Source organism: Peromyscus maniculatus, chromosome 2 (assembly GCF_049852395.1).
Source record: "Peromyscus maniculatus bairdii isolate BWxNUB_F1_BW_parent chromosome 2, HU_Pman_BW_mat_3.1, whole genome shotgun sequence".
In the NCBI taxonomy this organism is placed as follows: Eukaryota; Metazoa; Chordata; class Mammalia; order Rodentia; family Cricetidae; genus Peromyscus; species Peromyscus maniculatus.
Genome location: NC_134853.1, coordinates 58,324,187 through 58,345,441, shown reverse-complemented (window position 1 = coordinate 58,345,441; position 21,255 = coordinate 58,324,187). Strand labels below are relative to the sequence as shown.

Sequence of the window (21,255 nt, the reverse complement as noted above, 5' to 3'; positions counted from 1 at the left end):
TGTGCCACCGTGAAAAGAAATTTTGTGCTGCCTGCCTGCCTGAAAGTCCCATAGATAGAGAGACTCTAAAAGATGCCTGTGATGGCTATTCTTGGCTGTCAACTTGACCATATCTAGAACTAAAACTCAGGGACTGGAGAGATGGCTCAGAGCACTGGCTGCTCTTCCAGAGGACCCAGGTTTAATTCCCAGCACCCATATGGCTGCTCACAGTTATCTTTTACTCCAGTCCCAGGGGATCTGACACCTTCACACAAACCTACATGTAAGCAAAATGCCAATTCACATAAAATTTTTTAAAAATCATTTTTAAAAAATTAGATTTAACTAAAACCCAAGTGACTGGGTACACCTGTGAGGGATTTTTTTTTCTCAATTAAATCATTTGAAGTGGGGAGACCCACTCTTAATCTGGAGCATTTGAGGTGGGAGGATCCACCTTTAATCTGTTTTACGCCTTTTGGTAGCAGCCTATATAAACGACATGGAAGAAGGAAGCTTGTACTCTTTGCCTGCTTGCTCACACCTTCCCTGGCCAGCCTGTTCCTTCACTAGCACCAGAGCCTACTTCTTCAGGATTCCAGCATATCGTGAAGACCGGCTGAGACACCCAGCCTCGTGGACTGAACAACTACTGGATTCTTGGATCTCCTATTGGTAGACAGCCATTGTGGACTGTTGTTTTATAGTTGCTGTTCACCTAATCCTGTCACTTCCTCAGCGGCTGACTGCATCCCAACGGCAGTCTCCTTGCCACTGAAGCCACAGCCTGGGGGAGCCTTTGTGTCTCATTGCTGCTGCCTCAGCCACTTCCACCTAGGGAGACAAATGTTTTAACTAAGTCTCTATCCTTTTATTTTACCAGTAAATACTCAGGAGCCAGATGCTGGGGTGAAAACCTACTAGTTCAGAGAGGCAGAGAAAGCAGCCAGCTGACCTCCCTCCTCTGAGACCGCTCAAAAAGAGGGCTTCTCTTCTGTCTTCCCAAACAAAAAAAGGACCGCCAAACTCAAAGTCCCTCTCTGCGACTTCCGGTGCATCTCTCTGTCTTCCTGACTCCCTCTTACTCTCTATGGCTACTTTCTGTTAGCTAGTTGCTTGCTCCGCCTCTTGACCTATGGTTGATTTTATTTAATCCTGTTTACAATAAACCAGAAAGCTCTTAGATGAAGGGTGTATACTAGGGCTGGGCCATATCACAACCAGGGGCAGGTTTTTCCAGTAAATAACTCAATCTCAGGTTTCAAAGTGTGATCAAATATCCTGCAACATTGGAATAGCTGGACCATAGCCTGAAAACCATTCCAACAAATCCCCTTTATAAGTTTATTCTATGAGTTCTGTTCCTCTAGAGAAACCTAACTCATACAATGCCAGAACAAGAGTCAAGAGGCTCCAATGCTCCAGCCATGCCAGATGTCTTAATCACTGTTCTATTGCTATGAGGAGACAGCATGACCAAGGCAACTTATAAAAGAAAGCATTTAGTTGGGGGCTTGCTTAAAGTTTCAGAGGGTTAGTCCATGATCATCATAATGAGGAGCATGGCAGCAGGCAGACAGGCCTGGTGCTGGAGCAGTAGCTGAGAACTTACATCCTAGTTGGCAGGTACTAGGCTGAGAGGAAGACTGAGCCTGTCATAGGATTTTGAAACCTCAGAGTCCACCCCTTGTGATATATCTTCTCCAACTAGGTCACATCTTTCCATTCTTCCTAAACAGTTCACTAACTAGGACCCAAGCATTCAAATATATGAGCCTATGGGGGCCATTCTCATTCAAACCACCATACCAGGTGAGAGGCCAGACTTGGGAATGACAAGTTTGGATTGTCCGGCCTAAACTTTAATCAGGTGAGCATGTGCAGCTCGTACAACATAGCAGACAGACTTGTTGTTCTAATCCAACTCTACACAACCAACCATAGGAACAATGAGAAGTAAAATGGCTGCTATTTAAAACCATGAACGTTTGGGGTGGTTTGTCACATCAGCAGTAGATAACTGATGGATATATGTCAGTCCACATGAGGACAATGAATTGTAAGGTATTGTGTAATACTATACCTGAGGATACATCTACTCACCCCAGATAGGCAACTAATGACAGACCAATGTAAGGATATTAGCAATGTCCAACTTGGTGAACCAATGAGTTTTATTGGGGCTACATACAGGAGTATGGATGAGGGATTTCGGGAGCAGAAATGACTCAAAGACAGCTGCATCACCAAAAAACCCACCCCAGCACGAGTAAATGCTCACAAAATCTGTACATCTGGAGCTCACTGCACAACTTACAGGCATCTCAACAGGTTGGAGAGAGTCTCTTCCAGGCAGCTCAGGTGATCCAAGTCCTCCATACAGTTCACCTGGTCTCTGCCTCTTCTAGGCTGCACAGCCCAGAGGCCATTGAGCTTGACCAAAGAGAAAGAGAGCCGTGGAAATGGAGAGAAGGAGATGGAGTTGAGACAGATTTTAGAGGCGAGACAGATAAGATGGATTGGATGAGAATGTTCCCCACACACTCGTGTATTGGAATACTTGGTCCCCAGCTGGTGGCACTGGCTTGTGAAGTTGAGGGGTCTTTGCATAGGACCTACAAGGAAGACGTAGGGCTGAAGAGGCAGAGCTTGAAGGCCAACTCCAGGTCCACTCTAGCTGGAACTCACCACTTCCTGGTCAGTTCCAAGTAACAAGTTGTTTCATGCTTCTTCTTAAATTGTTCCTGCCAGGTATTTTAGCTGCCATTTACCATAATAATCATGACCATGAACAGGACTGGGGAGAAAGCAAGTCAAAATTCTTGTTTTCTACACTCTAGCTACTGCATATTATTACAAGGCAACTTCTAATCTAGCTATAATGGCCAATTTGTGTTTTTGTTTTTTTTTGAGACAAGTTTTCCCTGTGTAACAGCCCTGTCTGTCCTGCAACTCACTTTGTAAACCAGGCTGGCCTCAAATTCACAGAGATCCACCTGCCTCTGCCTCCTGAGTGCTGGGGTTAAAGGCATGGGCCACCACACCCAGTAGTGACCAATTTTGTAAAAAAAAAAAAAAAAAAAAAAAAAAAAAAAAAAAAAAGGTACATATCATGTTGTCTTTGTAATTTTTTTAAAAATAATTTATTTTTATTTTATGTGCATTGGTGTTTGGTCTGAATGTGTATCTGTGTGAGGAAGTTAGATCCACTAGAACTTAAGTTACAGACAGTCATGAGCTGCTATGCAGGTGCTGGGAATTGAACAATTGAACTCTGGTGCTCTGGAAGAGCAGCCAGTTCCCTTAACCACTGAACCATCTGTCCAGCCCTGTCTTTTTAATTTTTAAATTTTATCTATCTATCTATCTATCTATCTATCTATCTATCTATCTATCTATCTATCTATTTTGTTGAGTTGGGTACCATGTATCCCAGGCTGGCCTCACACTCACTATATAGCTGAAGATAACTTTGAATTTCTGAGCATCCTGCCTCTGCTGTGGGCTATCTTCCTGTACACTGTGAATGTGTGTGGCTCCCATTGGATAATAAATAAAGCTGTTTTGGCCTATGGCAAGAAAGCTTACAGCCAGGCAGGAAATCCAAGGAGAGATACAGAGAGAGGAAGGGCGAGTGGAGAGAGACTCCAGCCCGTCGACCAAGGAGCAACAAGATGCCAGCAGATGGGTAATGCCATGGCCAAGTGGCAACATATAGATGAACAGGAACGGGTTAATTTAAGATGAAAGAGCTGGCAAGCAAAAAGCTGAAGCCATAGGCCATACAGTTTGAAATTAATATAAGCCTCTGAGTGATTATTTTATAAGCAGCTGCAGGACCATGGGGCCAGGCAGGACTGAGAAACTTCTGGCTACATACCTCTACCCCCAAGTGTTAGGATTCTAAGCATGTGCCACCATGATGGTTTATTCTGGAATCAACCCGGGGCTTCATGCATGTGAGGCAAGTATTCTACAAACTGAGCTGTGTCTCCCGTCTTTCTCTTTTATTTTTAACTTATGCATTCATGAGTATGTGTGTAGTATACGGCGGTACATGCTGTATGTTCAAGTGTGTGTGTGTGTGTGTGTGTGTGTGTGTGTGTGTGTGTGTGTGCACAAGGCATGGTCTGTGTGGGTGTGGAGCCCCAGAAAGCTCCCTGTCTCTGTTCCCCCAGCACTTGGCTTTCACATGTGTGCTCCCACACAGCTTTTGACATGGATTCTGAGGGTCTGAACTCAGGCCTCGTGCTCGGGTGTCATGCATTTTACTAACTGAACCATCCTCCCAGTCTCCCTTTTCTGCTTTGAGCAAGGTTGGATAGAAACATGGGCGTTAGAGGTGAGCAAGCATCTTACAACTGTGGGGCAACAGGAATAAGACTGAACCCCACTGCAGAAATGCAGACCGCAGAGAGATGTTCTCTGGTGATTTGCCACACTGCTGACTCAAGCCCAGAAAAGGTTCACCCTCCAACTTCTTTGTCGTTTTATTCTTTCTCTCTTCTCCAGATGAGATCTTGCCGTGTGGCCCAAGCTGGCCTTGAACTAGTGATTCTCCTGCCTCCAGTCCAAAGTGCTGTGGTTAGAGGTGTACACCATCATTTGTACATTGCTGTCGTTTTCATTCAACAAGAAGCCTACTTTTATTTATTAATGAAAGAAACGGCACAAATTTCAAACCAAGCTGCAGTTGCTTCTGACACACCACAAAAGCTCCTCATTACATTATTCGTTCCACAGTAGCATTTATAAAATTGTTACTGGGGCCAGAGGGATGGCTCAGCAGTTAAGAATGCTGTTATGGTTTGAATGAGCAATGCTGGGGGAGTCCTCAGTGGGTGGTGCTGTTTGAGAACCTTTAGAAGGTGCAGTCTTGCTGGAAGACGTACATCACCTAGGGATTCTAGCCTTGTCCCACTTCCTGTCCCCTGCCCCTCTCTTATTTCCTGTGTGCAATTGAGATGTGATCTCCCCTTCTCCTCCTCCTCCTGCCAAGCCTGGCTGCTGCCACACCACTTCAATGTTTTGAGCTCTAGCCCCCTGGAACTATAAGCAAAACAAACTCTTCCTTCTATAGTTGCTTTTGGTCATGATAGTTTATCACAGCAGAAAAGTAACTAATGCAAGCACGTACCACTCTTCCAAAGGACCACGGTTCAATTCCCAGCACCCACACCCACATTAGGTGGCTCACAACCATCTGTAACTCCAGCTCCAGGGGATCTGATGCTTCTGGCCTTTGAAGGCACTTCCATACAGGGGCACATAAGTAGATTTTTAACATTTTAAAAAGATATTAAATCATTACTGTTGTTATTCAGGGTTCAGACTGTCTTCCCTCTCGACTGACATGTTTGTTCATCACCAGTTTTTGTTGTTTTATTTTATGTTTGTTTGTTTAGAGATTGGTCTCTTTATGTTACTCATGCTAGCCTCTACCTTCTTAAGACCAGGGACCTTCCTATCTCAGTCTTCCTAGTAACATAATGTTCTCAGGATGTTCATAGAGCTTGGGTTAGTGATTATGGGACTTTCTCTAAGCTGTGAGGATTCCATTTGGACATAGCTTTCCCTGAATTCTTTTCACTCCAGCTCCCCTCCTTTGATGACATTCTTTATTGCTTTCAGCTGCTGCCAGGTGAAATTGTGTGGTTGTCTGTGTGGAATCTTGTTCCTCAGGCTTTGATGCTGATTCATCACTGTCAGATTCTGTTCCAAACCTGGCAGGGAATGCAAAACCAATGATGGTAGAAAATGCCCAAACTTTTTCCTTTCTTTCTTTTTTTTGAAATATTTATTTATTTTTATTTTATATATATGAGTGTTTTGCCTGCATACATTTATGTGCACCTTGTGCATGCAGAGGGCCTGCAGAGGCCAGAAGAGGATGTTGGAGTTCCTAGAAGTAGAGTCATATATAGTTGAGAGCCACCCTGTAAACGCTGTGAATTAAACCTGGGTCTGCTTGCAAGAGCAGCCAGTGTTCTTAACCACTGAGCCACCTCTCCAACCTCTTAAAATTATTTATTTTACTTGTGTGTAGGTGCGTGTGTCTATGTGAGTGAATGCACACACACATGTGGATGTCTACAGAGGCTAGCAGAGTGTTAGGTACTCTGGAGCTGGAGCTATAGGAAGTAGTAAGCTGCCCTGATGTGGATGATGGGGACCTAACTCTAGTCCTTTGGAAGAGCAATAAGCACTTTTTCCCCCCTCGAGACAGTTTCTCTGTGTAGCCTTGGCTGTCCTGGAACTCACTCTGCAGATTAGGCTGGCCTTGAACTTGGAGGTCTGCCTGCCTCTGCCTCCCAAGTGCTAGGATTAAAGGCTTGTGCCACCACTGCCTGGTAGCAATAAGCACTCTTAACCACTAAACTATTTCTGCAGCTCCCCAAACTTCTTTGATGAGAAAATAAGTGAATGCTTCCCTCATCTTGTCCAGTGGGCACACATAGCATGGGGAGAAATGGATAGTTACACTATATCCCCCCCCCAAAGTAAATAAATGAGGCACGATAGTACATGGCTGTAATTCTAGCTCCCTAGAATTGTGAATTCAAGTTCAGCCTGAGCTAAATAGTTAGATGTGCATCCAGCATGACTCTAGGACAGACTGACTAGGGCTTCAAGGGAATGAAGAAAAGACAGCCAGACAAACAGAAAAGCTGGAACTGAGTGGATAGGAAGTTCTAAAGGAGAAACCACAGCACCCCAGAAGCTCACCGTGTCTGTTATATAGAGCTGAGTGGGGAGGTGGGATTAATATATACAGCTGAACAGGAGGCAGGGTTATTGCATACAGATAAACAAGGGGGCAGGGTTATTACATACAGATAAACAAGGAGGCAGGGTTATTACATACAGATAATCAAGGGGGCAGGGTTATTACATACAGATAAACAAGGAGGCAGGGTTATTACATACAGATAATCAAGGGGGCAGGGTTATTACATACAGATAAACAAGGAGGCAGGGTTATTACATACAGATAATCAAGGGGGCAGGGTTATTACATACAGATAAACAAGGAGGCAGGGTTATTGCATACAGATAAACAAGGGGGCAGGGTTATTGCATACAGATAAACAAGGGGGCAGGGTTATTGCATACAGATAAACAAGGGGGCAGGGTTATTGCATACAGATAAACAAGGGGGCAGGGTTATTGCATACAGATAAACAAGGGGGCAGGGTTATTGCATACAGATAAACAAGGGGGCAGGGTTATTGCATACAGATAAACAAGGGGGCAGGGTTATTGCATACAGATAAACAAGGGGGCAGGGTTATTACATACAGATAAACAAGGGGGCAGGGTTATTGCATACAGATAAACAAGGGGGCAGGGTTATTGCATACAGATAAACAAGGGGGCAGGGTTATTGCATACAGATAAACAAGGAGGCTGGGCTTATGATATATGAATGGATTGAGATACAGGTTTAGCTAATCTCTGTAGGAAGCAGTCTTCAGAAAGTATCCATAGGAAGAAAGCTATGATGGACATTTTCTTTTTCTTTTCTTTTTTTCTTTTTCTTTTCTTTTTTTTTTGGGGGGGAGGGGATTTTTTTGGAGACATGGTTTCTGTATGTAGTCTTGGTACCTGTCCTGGATCTCACTTTGTAGACCAGGCTGGCCTCAAACTCATAGAGATCCGTCTGCCTCTGCCTCCCGAGTGCTGGAATTAAAGGCGTGCCCACCACAGCCCGGCAAAGATTTATTTATTTATTTACACAGTGTACATAATAAATAAATGTACATGTGGTTGCTGGGAATCCAACTTGGAACCTCTGGAAGAGCAGTCGGTGCTCTTAACCTCCAAGCCATCTTTTCTCCATACACTGTCAACATCCACACCCCAGGAGGGAACGTGGGCCATTCCTGTCAGAGGCTCACTCTGGGTGGGAGAAGGCTTTACCATTTTCCCATGGGTCAAGGCACTTTCTGCCAAGCCTGATCATCTGAACCTAGGGACCCATGTAGTAGAAGGAGAGATTCTGCCAGTTTCAAGTTGTCCTCTGACCTCTACATGCATGCCATGGTCCATGTGTTCCCCTTGTGTTGGGGAGCCCTGCAATCCTCATGACCTGCACGGAAATGACTTGTGAGGTAAAGAATGAAACTCATGTCACCTTTGCAAGCACTGGGTCAAAACCTGCAGAGTTTGACCTCAGGGTTTATTTTCCTTACACATTTAAACACAGGAAAACTTTGGGAGAAGATTTAGGCGTGGCTACATAGAAACTTCCAAGCGAGTACCAAAGCACCTGTGACCTTCACAGTAAGAGTAAGTCCTACTGGCGAAGAGCAGTGCTCAGGGATAGGACCGAAGGAGGAAGGATTTGTAATAGGCATAAGGATAGATTCTGTGAGTAGAAGCTGCAAAGTTCATGGGACCTCTTTCATAAGATGGGTTCTTTTCACTGAGAGACAAGGCTCAGGATCAGACTGAACAATGCCCAGAATTTGGGGTATCCAGGAAGGCTGGCTCCATAGACTAGCAAAAACATTGCCAGGTTGGCAGATGACATCCACACTAGCCTTCCAGGTGACCAGGCAACAGTCATATCGTTCCTTTGAAGAAAAGAGGCCACGTGTTTAACAAGCCTGGTTCCTCCAATGCTTTTGTGAAGCAATGCCTCCCATACCCCTTCCTGTTCCCCCTGAGAAACACACACACACACACACACACACCCCAAACACACACATAAATAAATGTCATTCTAAGAAAAATATGTTTATAAATGTTTATAGTAGCCTTATTAAATAGCAACCCAAAACTATAACTCAAAGAATTTTTAGCTGATGAATAGCAAAATAACAAGCTGTAGCTTATCCATGTCAGGAACTAAGATGGGATGGTAGGGCAGTTAGAGAGCCTGGCTATGCCTGGGCCAAGCACAGGAGCAAGAATGGAGGCGTTGGCTGGGGGCCTTCCTCAAACCCAGGATGTCTGAGGAAGATTTAGGACTTTCTTTTAATTTCTCTAAACCGTGGCTCCTTGGAGATCAGTTCTCCAAGCCAGCTCAGCCACTGCCTGGAATTCCCATTAATCAAAGTCTGGGAACAAACACAGACTAGTCAGCTCCCTGGAGCACTCACATCTCTTGCAGGATGGCTTTTTGTTTTGTTTTGTATTTTGTTTTTCCAGCATGATTGCTCGACCGTCCATAAATATCGTCTAAACCCCATCTCACTGTGACTTACGGTAAAGCTTCAAACGCCTCTTGGGGAAGTGCACCATCTGTATCTTAGGGGGTTTATTCAAGGAACTAGTCAGGAGAACCTCCTTTGTGTTTTAGTTTTTATTAGCATATATTAATTATATGCGGCAGCGGGTTTCGAACGCCACTTTCACACGTCAGTCCTAGTCTCTGGTTGATTTGCTTTTGCCGACCTGCTCCTCTTCTCAGCCAGCCCCCGCTTTTACTTCCATCCTTTTTCCTAATGACCCCAGCAATGAATTGCATTAGGATTGCTTACAGGAGCATGGCCCCCTCACCAGGGGCTACACCACTGAAGAAAATGCCCATCCTGCCCGCCTCCCCCACCCGCACCCCCCAGCAGCTGTTAACCGCATGCTAATCCTTAGGGAGGGAAGGAAATCTCTCCATGTGGCTAAGACAGAAATAATCACTTTGAAGTGTCACACGCACAGACTTTACCTTGGGAATTCTAGAACTTAGTTGAGACCTGCTTGCAGAGCAACCTGGAGCTATTAGTGGGCAGGGAAAGGAAAGGCGTCTATCCTAACAGTTTCAGGTAGGGAATGACAGCGATTGGAAAAAAGAAAGAAAATTCCCCCAGAAGGGAGTTTTCACACTCCGCTAAATAAGACAGCAGCCAGGCCTGCGAAGATGGGGCGCTCCCACGTAGTTGGGGAGGATCAAGTACTTACCCTCTCCTAGCGTGGGCGGGGGTTTGGAGCGTCTCCTGTAGGATGCTTTCAGGAGGCCAGGGAAACAATACTCTAAGGCAGAGGAGGGCCTATGTGTTTCTCTTTCCTTGGAAGCCAGCCATATTCCAGAGAGGATATGAAAAAAAATAACCTCACCATAAACTTCTCCCCAGCCTCAGGTAAGACTGAAGCTCCCTGTCACAGTTCCACCTGCTGATCCCTCCGTTTGTGTGAGCACAGGGTTCAACGAGATCCAGCCCTTCAAGAGTCCTTCTTCCTTCCTCTCCCCCCCCTCAATCTCTTCCTTCCTTCCTTCCTTCCTTCCTTCCTTCCTTCCTTCCTTCCTTCCTTCCTTCCTTCCTTCCCTCCCTCCCTCCCTCCCTCCCTCCCTCCCTCCCTTCCTTCCTTCATCTTTATTTTATTTGAGACAGGGTCTCACTCTGTAGCCCTTGCTGCTCTGTAACTCGCTACATAGCCCAGGCTGGTCTCGAACTTGCAGCAATCCTCCTGCTTCTACCTCCCGAGAGCTGAGAGTATAGGCATGTACCACCAAGCCTGGCAACAAGACTTTATGGAATGAGTTGAAGACTTGCCATCTCAAGGTATGCCGGATTGGCATATCAGTTCTGTCAAGTAAAATGAAATTGGTTTTTCAATGTGCAGCGAGCCATGGAGATATTCTTTTTTTTTTTAATTTTATTTTTTGTGTGATGCATGTGTGTATTCGTGCCTGTGCGCATATGTATAGAGACCAGAGGAGAATGTCACCTCAGCAGTCTGCCTGCCTAGGTCCCCAGTTGCTTGGGTTACCAAGGCTCAAGGCCATGCCTGGCTTTTTTTCTGTCATTCATTTATCAATTTATTCCTTTCTCTCTCTCTCTCTGCATTTGCTATACACACACACACACACACACACACACACACACACACACACACACACACACACACACAGAGGCCAGGTGTTGGTGACATTTGTGGAGTGTAACCCCCTAGTCTTTGCTGCCCAGGGAGCTCTTCTAGGTACTGAAAAAGTAGCTGTGGAAAAGGGAGACAAAAACAGTCAAGACAACCGTATGTAAGACGTGCTCGGAACGCGGAACGCGCGGGTGGGCGTTGATGCTCTTGCTGGTTCCTGCCAGGCGACAGCGGGTAGCAGTAGCGTCCTCTGTGTTGAGCTTCCATCTTTTCCCACCGGTCAGCTTGCAGATGGCCACAGGTGGAGGGCTGGAGGGATCTCCGCTCAGTCCTCTCCTCGGAGGCGTCTGGTGCAACTGCAGAAACAGCCGTCAGCTGCCGTCCTTCTGCTGCCCGAGGCGTGGGCCCCGCTCGGGTGTGGGGTTCGAGTGGGCCGTGCAGTGACCGGCGGCCGCTGCGGGGCGCTGCAGCCCCGAGGACAGCACGGTGGGGGCGTGGCCTGTGGGGCGTGGCATATGGGGCGTGGCTGGCGGGCCCCTAAGGCATCCAGAGCTCGCGCGGCGGAGCGCGGGGCGAGCGGCTGCTGGCAGCGAGTGCAGCGGCCCGCGAGCTCCGTGCGGGGCAGCCGGCCGGCGCGGGAGAGAAAGGTACTGCGCCGTCACCGTCTCCTTCGGGTGCTGGGAATCCTCAGGGATCGCTCTGGGGGACACCGGGAGGGGACGCCGCTGGCAGGGGCCGCGCTCCTTTGCTGGCCTTCCCGCTCCTCCAGGCGCTCTTGGTTGGCGTCGCGCGTGTGTTGGGGTGCATGCCCTGCCGAACCCTGCGACCGCCCGGGCGAGGCCAGTCTCCACAGTCGTTGGGAGCGCAGCCGGATCAGCGGGGCTTCAGGGCCTTATGCGCCGCCTCTCAGGCTCAGGCTTTCCTCACTCGCCTAGGGCATTGAAGTGTGGCGCTTCCTGTAGATTTGGAGAGCTGGAGGGAAGGGGAACAGTGTTGGTGACCCAAAAAGAGTTGGACTTTGTAAAACTGGCCAAGAATGTCCCCCCACCCCATCCCCGAAGTGCACTGAGAGGATTCACGTGGTGGTAAGGTGTGTGTGTGTGTGTGTGTGTGTGTGTGTGTGTGTGTGTGTGTGTGTGTGTGTGTGTGTTTACCACTTAGGTGGCATGAGACTGAGTCGTGCAGTTAGGTGTGTGACTGGAAAACTCACATCTTGAAGCCTTAATTTTTAGAACTGTGAACTGAAAGCGTCATACATAACGCTCGAAGTTGGCATCGGGCTTTGCCTGCCAGGCATCCTTCCTGTGAGCTTCTTGGCTGATGGTAGCCATGTATGTTAAGCTGATAGAGATCAAATGTAACGAAAAGAACTTGGGCAATGACCAGTCACACCCAAGTGCAAGGTTGTCTCACGTGTTCTGATTGACATCGAGTAACGGTTTCCCATTTTTAAAACAGCTGTTCTGTGAGTAGCTGCCACAATTAAGTTCCTGTGTCATCCCTACTGTGTGCTTAGCATATGATGAGTGAGGTTCCCCCCCCTCTTTATACTAAGAATACAGTGGCAAGAGGGTGGCTTAGTCAGTCAAGACTCTTGCCACCAGACATTTTGAATTGGATTCCCAGAAGATTGGATAAGGTGTAGCTGACTCTCACAAGTTGCATCCCGTGACCTCCTCATGGACTGTAGTTCATCTACACACAACATAAATAAATAGATATCTAAAAATAAACTAGGAATTCATATTACACTCGGAAGGGTTTTTCTGCCCTTCAGTTTGGGGCAGGGGGAGGGAGAGAAAAAAGATGAGGAAAAATTAGAGACTAGAAAACAGTTAGTTGTATAGTGTTGAAAAGTATAACCAGAGATGATCTTTAAAAAGAACTAAAACTGCCAGATGATGGGGGCAGACACATTTAATCCCAGTACTCAGGAGGCAGAGGCAGGTGGATCTCTGTGAGTTCCAGGAAAAGCTCCAAAGCTATACAAAGAAACCCTGTCTCAAAAAACAAAACAAAACAAAAATAAACAAACAAACAACAACAACAACAAAGAACTAAAACTATCACAATAAAAATGCTAGGCTTAGGGGGCTGGAGAAATGGCTCAGCAGTTAAGAGCATTGGCTGCCCTTTCAGATGACTTGGGTTCAATTCCCAGCACCCACATAGCAGCTCACAACTTCACAACTATCTGCAATTCCAGTTCCAGGGGATCCAACACCCTCACATAGACATACATGGGAACAAAACACCAGTGCACATCAATAAAAATAGACAAGTTTAAAAAAATGCTAAGTTTGGTGGCACATACCTGTAATCCCAGCCTCTGGAGGCCGAGGCAGGATCATTAATTTGAGGTCAGCTTGAGCTACCTAGAGAGTTTGAGGCCAGCCTGGGATACACAGCGAATTCTGTCTTAAAAACAAAACCACACAACAACCCTATTTGTTACTCTTTGTCTGTGGTCGCATCGAATATTAATTAGCCTTAGCCTCCCGTCAGTCAGCCCCTCCGTGTTTCGGAAGCCTGTCTTCCATGTAAAAGACAATTGCTTGTCCTATGACTCATCTTGGCAACAAGGCACACTTGGGTTTCCAGAGTCCTCTGTTCCACACAGAGAAGATTCTGGTGTCGTCTCTGAAATCCTACGCTCAGAGACATGTGATCCGAGAATAATTTGCAGGCCCAAGCACCCCGTCACCCCGCTGAGGAGCCAGAGCGGTAACTACCCCACCATCAATCACTGTTCTGGATTTTGTTTTAATTCCCCCTTTTGCTTCTAAATGAAAAACTCCAGGGAAGGGAAATGTCCAAACAAGCATTTCCGAAATAATTTAGTGCATTCTCAAGTTAAAAGCAGGATATCAAGAGTAAGATGGAAGGCGTGCTGAGTGCTCCCAACTGTGGCTTCTCTGCGGTGGACTCAGGGTGTGTTCAGTCTGTGCAGAGACCCTGTCTCTTCCGGCATCCTTGGAGGCTCTAATTTAAAAAGCTTGCTTGAGTCCCTAAGAATTTGGAAAACAGTAATTTGTGTCTTTGCAGCTCAGGGTAAATTTTGTAAAAATACAACTATCCAGGGAGCATTGTTCGGGCTTTAAAAGGTTAAGCTGACTGAGAATGACCTTTGAAAATGGCTTTAGCCCAGACTCTTTTTCCTTCTTAGTGTGTCTGTGCTGTGTTTTTGTTATTTCTTCAGGATCACACATAAATCTCTTCAGTGTTTTTTTTTCCCCCTTTGAGTCGGAGGTCTCTGTATGTAGCCCTGGCTGTCCTGGAACTCAATGTAATGTGTAGAACAGGCTGATCTTGAACCGACAGAGATCCTCCTGCCTCTACCTCAGAGTGCTTTCAGTGGCTGTCAGAGCTCTGAAGTCTCAGTTAAAGGAAAGACTCCTGGAGGGGTCTTGGAGTCCTTAGTGTGTAAGGAAGTTTTTCCTGGTACTCTTAGGCTGAAATAGTTAGGAGTGGGTGAGGTGAAAACAACTAGGTATTTAGATGCCACTTAAAACAAACGAGGCATGTAAAATTGTATTTATTTATTTGATTAAAAAATATTTTTGAGATTTTTATTGTATGTATGTGGGTGTTTTGCCCGCGTGTAAGTCTGTGTACCACACGTGTGCAGTGCCCCTGGAGATCAGAAGAGGGGACTGGAACTACATGGTTGTGAGCAGGGTGGGTGGTGGGAATTGAACCTGAGTCCTTTGGAAGAGCAGCGAATGTCTTAGCTGCCAAGGCATCTCTCGAGCCCTGTATTTATTTCTTTAGAGGCAGGTGTTGCTGTGTAGCTGTGCTGGCCTCCCATTCATGACTGTCCTCCCTCCTTAGTTTCCTGAGTGTCTGGAGGACAAAGGGACAGCAGCATGTCTGGCTTGTGTTGTTTTTAAGTAGCCAGTCACTAGCAGGACGCCCGCGCCCGTCCTGCGTCTGGTCAAGAGACCACCACCTCATTTCCTGTTCCACGTTAGTTTTTCCGTATCACTTTCCCACAGCCAGCTCTGGAAATCCACCCTTTCACAGACTTGCTGTTGTGGGTAGGGGTTCGGTGCTGAAGCTGGGTTCAGCACTGGGGAACGTGTTCTGGGCGCTATGTTGGCATTCAAATTGTTAAATGTACCGGGTCACTCCTGTGACTTACAGCTGCGGAACACCCAGCGAAGACCCCAAAATGGTACTCCAGCCCAGAAGACATTATAGTGAGGGATAGGTGCAGACGCTATGATTTTACACCACACCTAGAATAGTCAAATTTATAGGGACAGGAAATCAATTTTGGCTAACAGCAGATGGGGGAGAACGTGACAGGAAGTGACATACCATGTGAACTTAATAGTATTTTACAAATGACTTCTTTTTATTTTTGAGATTATAATATAATTATATCACCCTCTCCATAATAGTATTTTAAAATACAGTTTAAGAGTAAACATTTAGTTCATGATGCCTCAGTACCAGACTGTAGCAGGGCACTGAGCTGGGTGGCTAGAGAACCTGGGATGATGCCATCACCTGTCTGTCCCATCACCTCCTCAGACCTGCACAGAGGGAAGGGATGTAGGACATAGTTATGTTCTTTTTGAAAGGCAAGTGTCTGTGTTAGTTGCTGGTGGCTCCAGCATAAAGATGGAAGTCGCTATCCTCTACCCGCTATGATGGGGACTGAACCCGGGGGTTCCATGTGTACAGGGCAAGTGCTCCCCCACTGAGCTGTGGTGTCAGCCTCTGAAATTAAGTAGATTCTCCCCCAAGCAGGTAAACTTTAACTATAAGGCCATCTCTTGGTTTATTCTTTGTTTCGAATGTATTTGTATGGTGTATTCTGCCTTGATTAGTATCCAGTGGTTAAGGGAACATTTGCATAGTGTTACAATGTGAAACACCAGTTGGAATTGACCTAACACACAACTGTTCCTGTCACTGAGACTTTTCCTTATCTAAAATGGTAAAATTGTAACTTGTAGGCTTTTCTTACATATAAGATTCCTCTCTATTTGCCTTCATTTTAGAAAACTTTTAATAAATTGTACTTAAACTCTTCCACACCGACATACATTCTGCTGAGGCATGCTGTGCATGGTAAACAAACATTTCTAGAACTTAGTGGCTTAGTTCAAGGAGAGTATTTATCCAGTGAAGTTGGTAGTTTATTTCAGGCTGGGCAGCTTTCCTGGGCAATTCTCCTTCCTGACATCACAGGTCAAAGTGATTCCTTCTTTGTGATGGCGCCATCTTGTACTGTGGTCTCCAGTCACTCAAGACAGAAGGAAGCATAGAGGCTTACCACACTGACTCCACCAACCTGGGGAGCATCACTCAGCTCATATTAAGTTGGCCAGAGCCAGCTCCATGGCTCTACCTGAATTCAAGGAGTACCAACCCAAGCAGCTATTGCCATGGGTAGATAGCTATCTTTTATAAATATGGGCTAGACTTCACTTTGGAGGCTGAAGCAGGAGGATTAAGAGTTCAAGGCAATGGAATAAGACTCTATCTCAAAAATATCCAAAAGGATAAAAAAAAACAAATAGGCCGGGCAGTGGTGGCGCATGCCTGTAATCCCAGCACAGAGGCAGGTGGATCTCTGTGAGTTCGAGACCAGCCTGGTCTACAGAGCTAATCCAGGACAGGCTCCAAAGGTACAGAGAAACCCTGTCTTGAAAAACAAACAAACCAACCAAATAGACCACTCTTATTACTGGCCAATTAATTATAACTGCATTCATACACACACACACACACACACACACAGTTTTCATAGTGTAGGTATGGATGATGACATCTTCATATAGGATGTGATAAGATGGGATCGAACTATCTATGTTCAAGTATTATTTAGTGACTGAAGAACATTGGCTTTATTCAGTCATGTGACCATGGAGAACTATGCATTTAAGAAAGAAGGACTGAAGATGGAGATTAGCCCAGGACAAGAATGCGCATGTCTCGGTGGCTTCTTAACTGTTCTCATAATAGTTGAAACAACTTAAGACTGCCAGCAGTAGGGGGGTGTGAGACTTGTTTCACCTCAAAACAAAGTCTTTAGCATGGAATGTGTTACATAATCACAAAATGTATGTGTCATTTTTAATTATTTGCCTTTGTGGGAAACTGAAGTTACATAATTTGGTTCTTCTTAGTTGCTTGAAGTAAATTTGCGCCAGGAAACCCCATTTAGCTCTATCTAGTGTCTGACAGGTAGATGTGGGACATACTAAGGGGTTAAAATAAGGAAATAAGGCCGTGTGGGGAAGATCCTGGTAACCAGTTAGCCAAAGAGAAGCCTCAGAGATGCGCACCGAGCATGACACTGTTCATTTATCCACGACCAGCTGGGTTGTGCTGTTCTACCAAAGACAATTAAAGATGGGGTCTTTCTCCTTCCTTCCTTCCTTCCTTCCTTCCTTCCTTCCTTCCTTCCTTCCTTCCTTCCTTCCTTCCCTCCCTCCCTCCCTCCCTCCCTCCCTCCCTCCCTCCCTCCCTCCCTCCTTCCTTCCTTCCTTTTCTTTTTTTTTGAGATAGGGTTTCTCTGTGTAGCCTTGGCTGCCCTGGAACTCTCTCGGTAGGCCAGGCTGTCCTTGAACTCAGAGATCCACCTGCCTCTGCCTCTGGAGTGCTGGGATTAAGGACATGCACCACCCCGCCTGGCCCACATGCCTGTTTTATAGATCTGTGGGAGGAAACTCGGATAGAAGAGAGGGGTGAAAAAGCCTGCCACAGAGAGCAGTCATTCCCGGAGAGGAGGCCACACAAAGGAAAAGGACCTTGCTTTTTAGGGCTTGTAAATTGTCGGAGGGCTTAGCACAGCTTTTCAATCTAGATTCCGCTGATGTCATCTTGAAACTTTTATAAAAAGCTAAAGTTAAATGCTTTTCCCAGTAGAGAGGGCAGGAGAGACACATTGTAAATTTATGTCCTGGCTTTACCCTTTCAGCGGGCAGAGAGCTTTGCTTGCTTGGCTTCTTTGATGCCTCCCGTTTAAAACGGTTCCGGTGCCAAAATGGTGTGTGTTGAGGTGGCAGCTTCTGTTAATTTTCACTGTGATTAATGATACACTGGATCTGGGGTTGGGTGGTGTTGGGAGTTTGTAAGCCCCTGGGTGGGGTGGGAGGGGCACACTAGATCAGAGGGTCAGCAATGATACCTGTTGGACAAATCTAGCTCTCTGCTTTTTTATTTTTTAAATTTATTCATTGCCCTAAACATAGTTGTTACAGCAGGTCCGGATTGGCTTCTGGCTTCCAGCAGCATTACCATCTTGCTTACTTGATGGGAGACCTTGGAACAAAGAGGGCAGTATCCAGTGGCATTAATTTGCAGCCTTCTGAACACTACAGTGGGTTTCCCTCATTAGTTAAATCGCTCACTTCCTGAGCTCGCCCGTCACAGACGCAATCACTGGGAAAGTCGGTACGGAGGCTTCAGAGAACGTGTGTGGCTTGGGTCGGAGCTCAGGATGCCTCCTGATGCTAAAAGTGAGCAAATTCAAGTAAAAATTAGCACCGTGGCCTGGGCTAGCCGGTTCTTTTGAAAACCAGACCAGGTGGCTCACACTTAGCACTGGGAGGAGAGGGTACAAGGATCTGAAGTTCATGATCATCCTCAGCCACACAGGCCTTGGAGAGAAAGCTGTGATACATGAGATTTCCTGTCTCAAGAAATTAAACTTGAAAGTAAGAATCAAGGTGAAGGTTAATAGCAGGAGGTGGGGTGTGAGAAAGAACTTAAATGGGTGCTTTACAGGCGAAAGGATGCTTGTTGAACCATTCATGATGCTTAACATCATAGACTATATGATACCAAATATATGGCTTGCTCGTAGGACCTTCTGGGTGCCAATCAAAAACTGGAAGAGCTGTAAAACCAGTAGTAGATAATAGGAACCTTCCTTTATCTCTTGGGTTTTTATACAGTATGGGGGGGGGGGGAGTGGGACCTAAGAAACACCCTGTGCTGCATAGTTTTTATGCCAACTTGATACAAGTTAGGGATATCTGGGGAGGAATCTTAACTGAAAAAACTGCTTCCGAGGGTTGGCCTGTAGGACATTTTCTTTTTTCTTTTTTGGTTTTTAGAGACAGGATTTCTCTGTGTAGCTTTGGAGCCTGTCCTGGAACTCACTCTGTAGCTCAGCCTGGCCTTGAACTCCCAGAAATCCGCCTGCCTCTGCCTCCCGAGTGCTGGGATTAAAGGTGTGAATCTTAACTGAAAAACCTGCTTCCGAGGGCTGGCCTGTAGGAAAGTCTGTAGGACATTTTCTTGACTGATGATGGATGTGGGAGGACGCAAGTCATTGTACACCCTCCTCTCTCCTTCACATCTGTAGCTGCTCTCTAGAAGCTAGAATCTGTTTGCTTCCCAGGACTGCATCCTGCCGAAGCCATTTGGAAAAGAGCACACTCCTGTCTTTAAAAAGAAGATTCGGTATTTTGATAGGCTAGAACCAGTTGTCTAGATGTTCTGTGCGACTCTGTCTTTTTAAATCCTAAATTGACAGATTTTATTCTTCCTTTGGTGAAGAGCATTTTACTAACAATTTGCTGGCTGGCTTAAAAGTGACCTGTTTTTGGGTGTTTGACAATAAAATACAAAATCAGTCCCATTTTTGCTGCAGACCCCTGTGCTCCATGCCATCCCCCACCCTTTGGAATCCCAGTAATATGGGTCATTTACTCTAAGAGTAAAAGAATAAATCTTAAGACACGTTTAGTGTGTGTTCTGAATTTCCTAGCCATGTAAATTGAGTAGAAGTCAGCATCCCAGTTTCATAAGGGCATATTTCTGATTAGTGTTGATGAAGGATGTGTTCAGAGTGTCCCTCAAACCTAAGCAAACAAAAGCCACATTATACCTCATGGGTTTTGTATTGACACCGTGAGCGGACAGTGGTGTCCTGTAGTTCTGACCCAGGAGGAAAGGCCAAGAACTGACTATTGGCTGCTCTGAGATCATCACTGTACAAAGGCCAGACTATCAATTAGGGCCGAGTGGCTGCTGTTCCACTTGAACAGCGAGGCAGCCCCTCACTGCTCTCAGCGAAGCCCGGTCCCTCTACCTAAAAGCAAGCAGACGTTTGTTTTGAGGCACTCATTTTCGGCCACATTTTCCTCCCCTTGTGGTTAGCATTTAGTAATGTATCTGAGAACCCAGGTCCCACATTCAAACCTGGCTGAATTGCCTCTCTTGAAAAATGGACAATAATGATGCCCTTTACGGGGAATCTGTTTCATGAAAGCCTGGCTGACTTAGAGAGAGGAGAGCAGAGTTGGCCACCAGCGAGGCATGGGTCTGATTTCACATCTGAGGGCAGCCTTTGTGCCCTCTGCCAAGTGCTGCTCCTGCTGCCCGGGCTGCACTTTTCTTTCTGATCCCCGGCCTCCATGTGTTAGACTGATCTCATTGACTGCCCCTTGCTCCCATGGACCTGAGTCACAGCGACATTGTTCTGGCTTAACAAGCCACCGCTCTCTGGCCTGCAAACGGCTGGGCTCCAGCTCGCTCACCCTCTGCCTCCCCTGGGAACGCTAGCTGCCTCACCCCACCCCACCCCCATTGAAAAGTACACTGAGTTCCAGGGCACTGCATTAGCAGTCAGCAGGGGAGATGCTCTTGTTCTTAAAGGACTTCACATTTTTCTGACAAAACTTTAAAGATCCTTTTATTGTGTGGAAATGAAGCAGTGAGACTGTACACTGTCATTTAAAACATCAGCAACATTAAGCACGAAGTTGTTTTGCTCAATAAGAAGAGTGGTTTGAACAGAACTGGGCTTTTTTGCTCAATAGAGAACTTGGGACACACACTCAAGCCTCTTGATACCCTGATGGGTTTTTAAACTCCGTTTGAAGTTTGCATCAGGCCTCCAATGTTTTTATCCTTTGTGTGTCCGGTGTTCTGAGGTGGCTCTCACAACTCCTCCAATGGGAAGATTTTGTTGTCCTCCGTCCCTCCCTCCCTCCCTCCGTCTCTCCGTCCCTCCCTCCCTCCCTTCCTCCCACATGCCTGCCTCCCCTCTCTCCTTCCTTCCTCCCCTCTCTCATGCCTCCCCCATCCCTCTCTTAGCCTCTCCCTCCTCTCTCCCTCTCTTCCTTCCTTCACTCTCTTTCTTCCCTTCCTTCCATCTTTCTTCTCCCGTCTTACCTCTCCCTACCCCCTCCCTTTTCTCCCCTCCCTTTCCTGCCTCCTGTCTCTTGGTTTGGGACAGTTTCACTGTGGAAACCAAGCTGTCCTCAGACTTGTCACAGTTCCTTTGCTTCTGCTTCTTGAGGGCTGGGATTGCGGTGCCCAGCTTGCTGTAGTTTCTTCTTCTTTTCTTTCCTGTGTGTGTGTGTGTGTGTGTGTGTGTGTGTGTGTGTGTGTGTGTGCATGTGGAGGCCTGATGGTGAATCATCCTGGTTCACTCTTCCAACTTATTCATTGAGACAAGGCCTCTCAATCAAACCCAGAGCTCGCTGATGA

General features: G+C 46.3%; 1 protein-coding gene across 2 annotated transcripts in view; it reads left to right on the top strand.

Moving 5' to 3' along the window:
* Positions 1 to 11,291: 11,291 nt before the first annotated feature.
* Ankrd6 (ankyrin repeat domain 6) overlaps positions 11,292 to 21,255 on the top strand; it is a 171,503-nt gene continuing 161,539 nt past the window's right edge. The window contains exon 1 of one of the 2 annotated variants that reach the window (XM_015994185.3): positions 11,292 to 11,444. The gene's annotated coding sequence lies outside the window, so the exon portion shown is untranslated. The remainder of the gene's footprint in view (positions 11,445 to 21,255) is intronic. The other variant, XM_042270958.2, reaches the window with a different exon arrangement.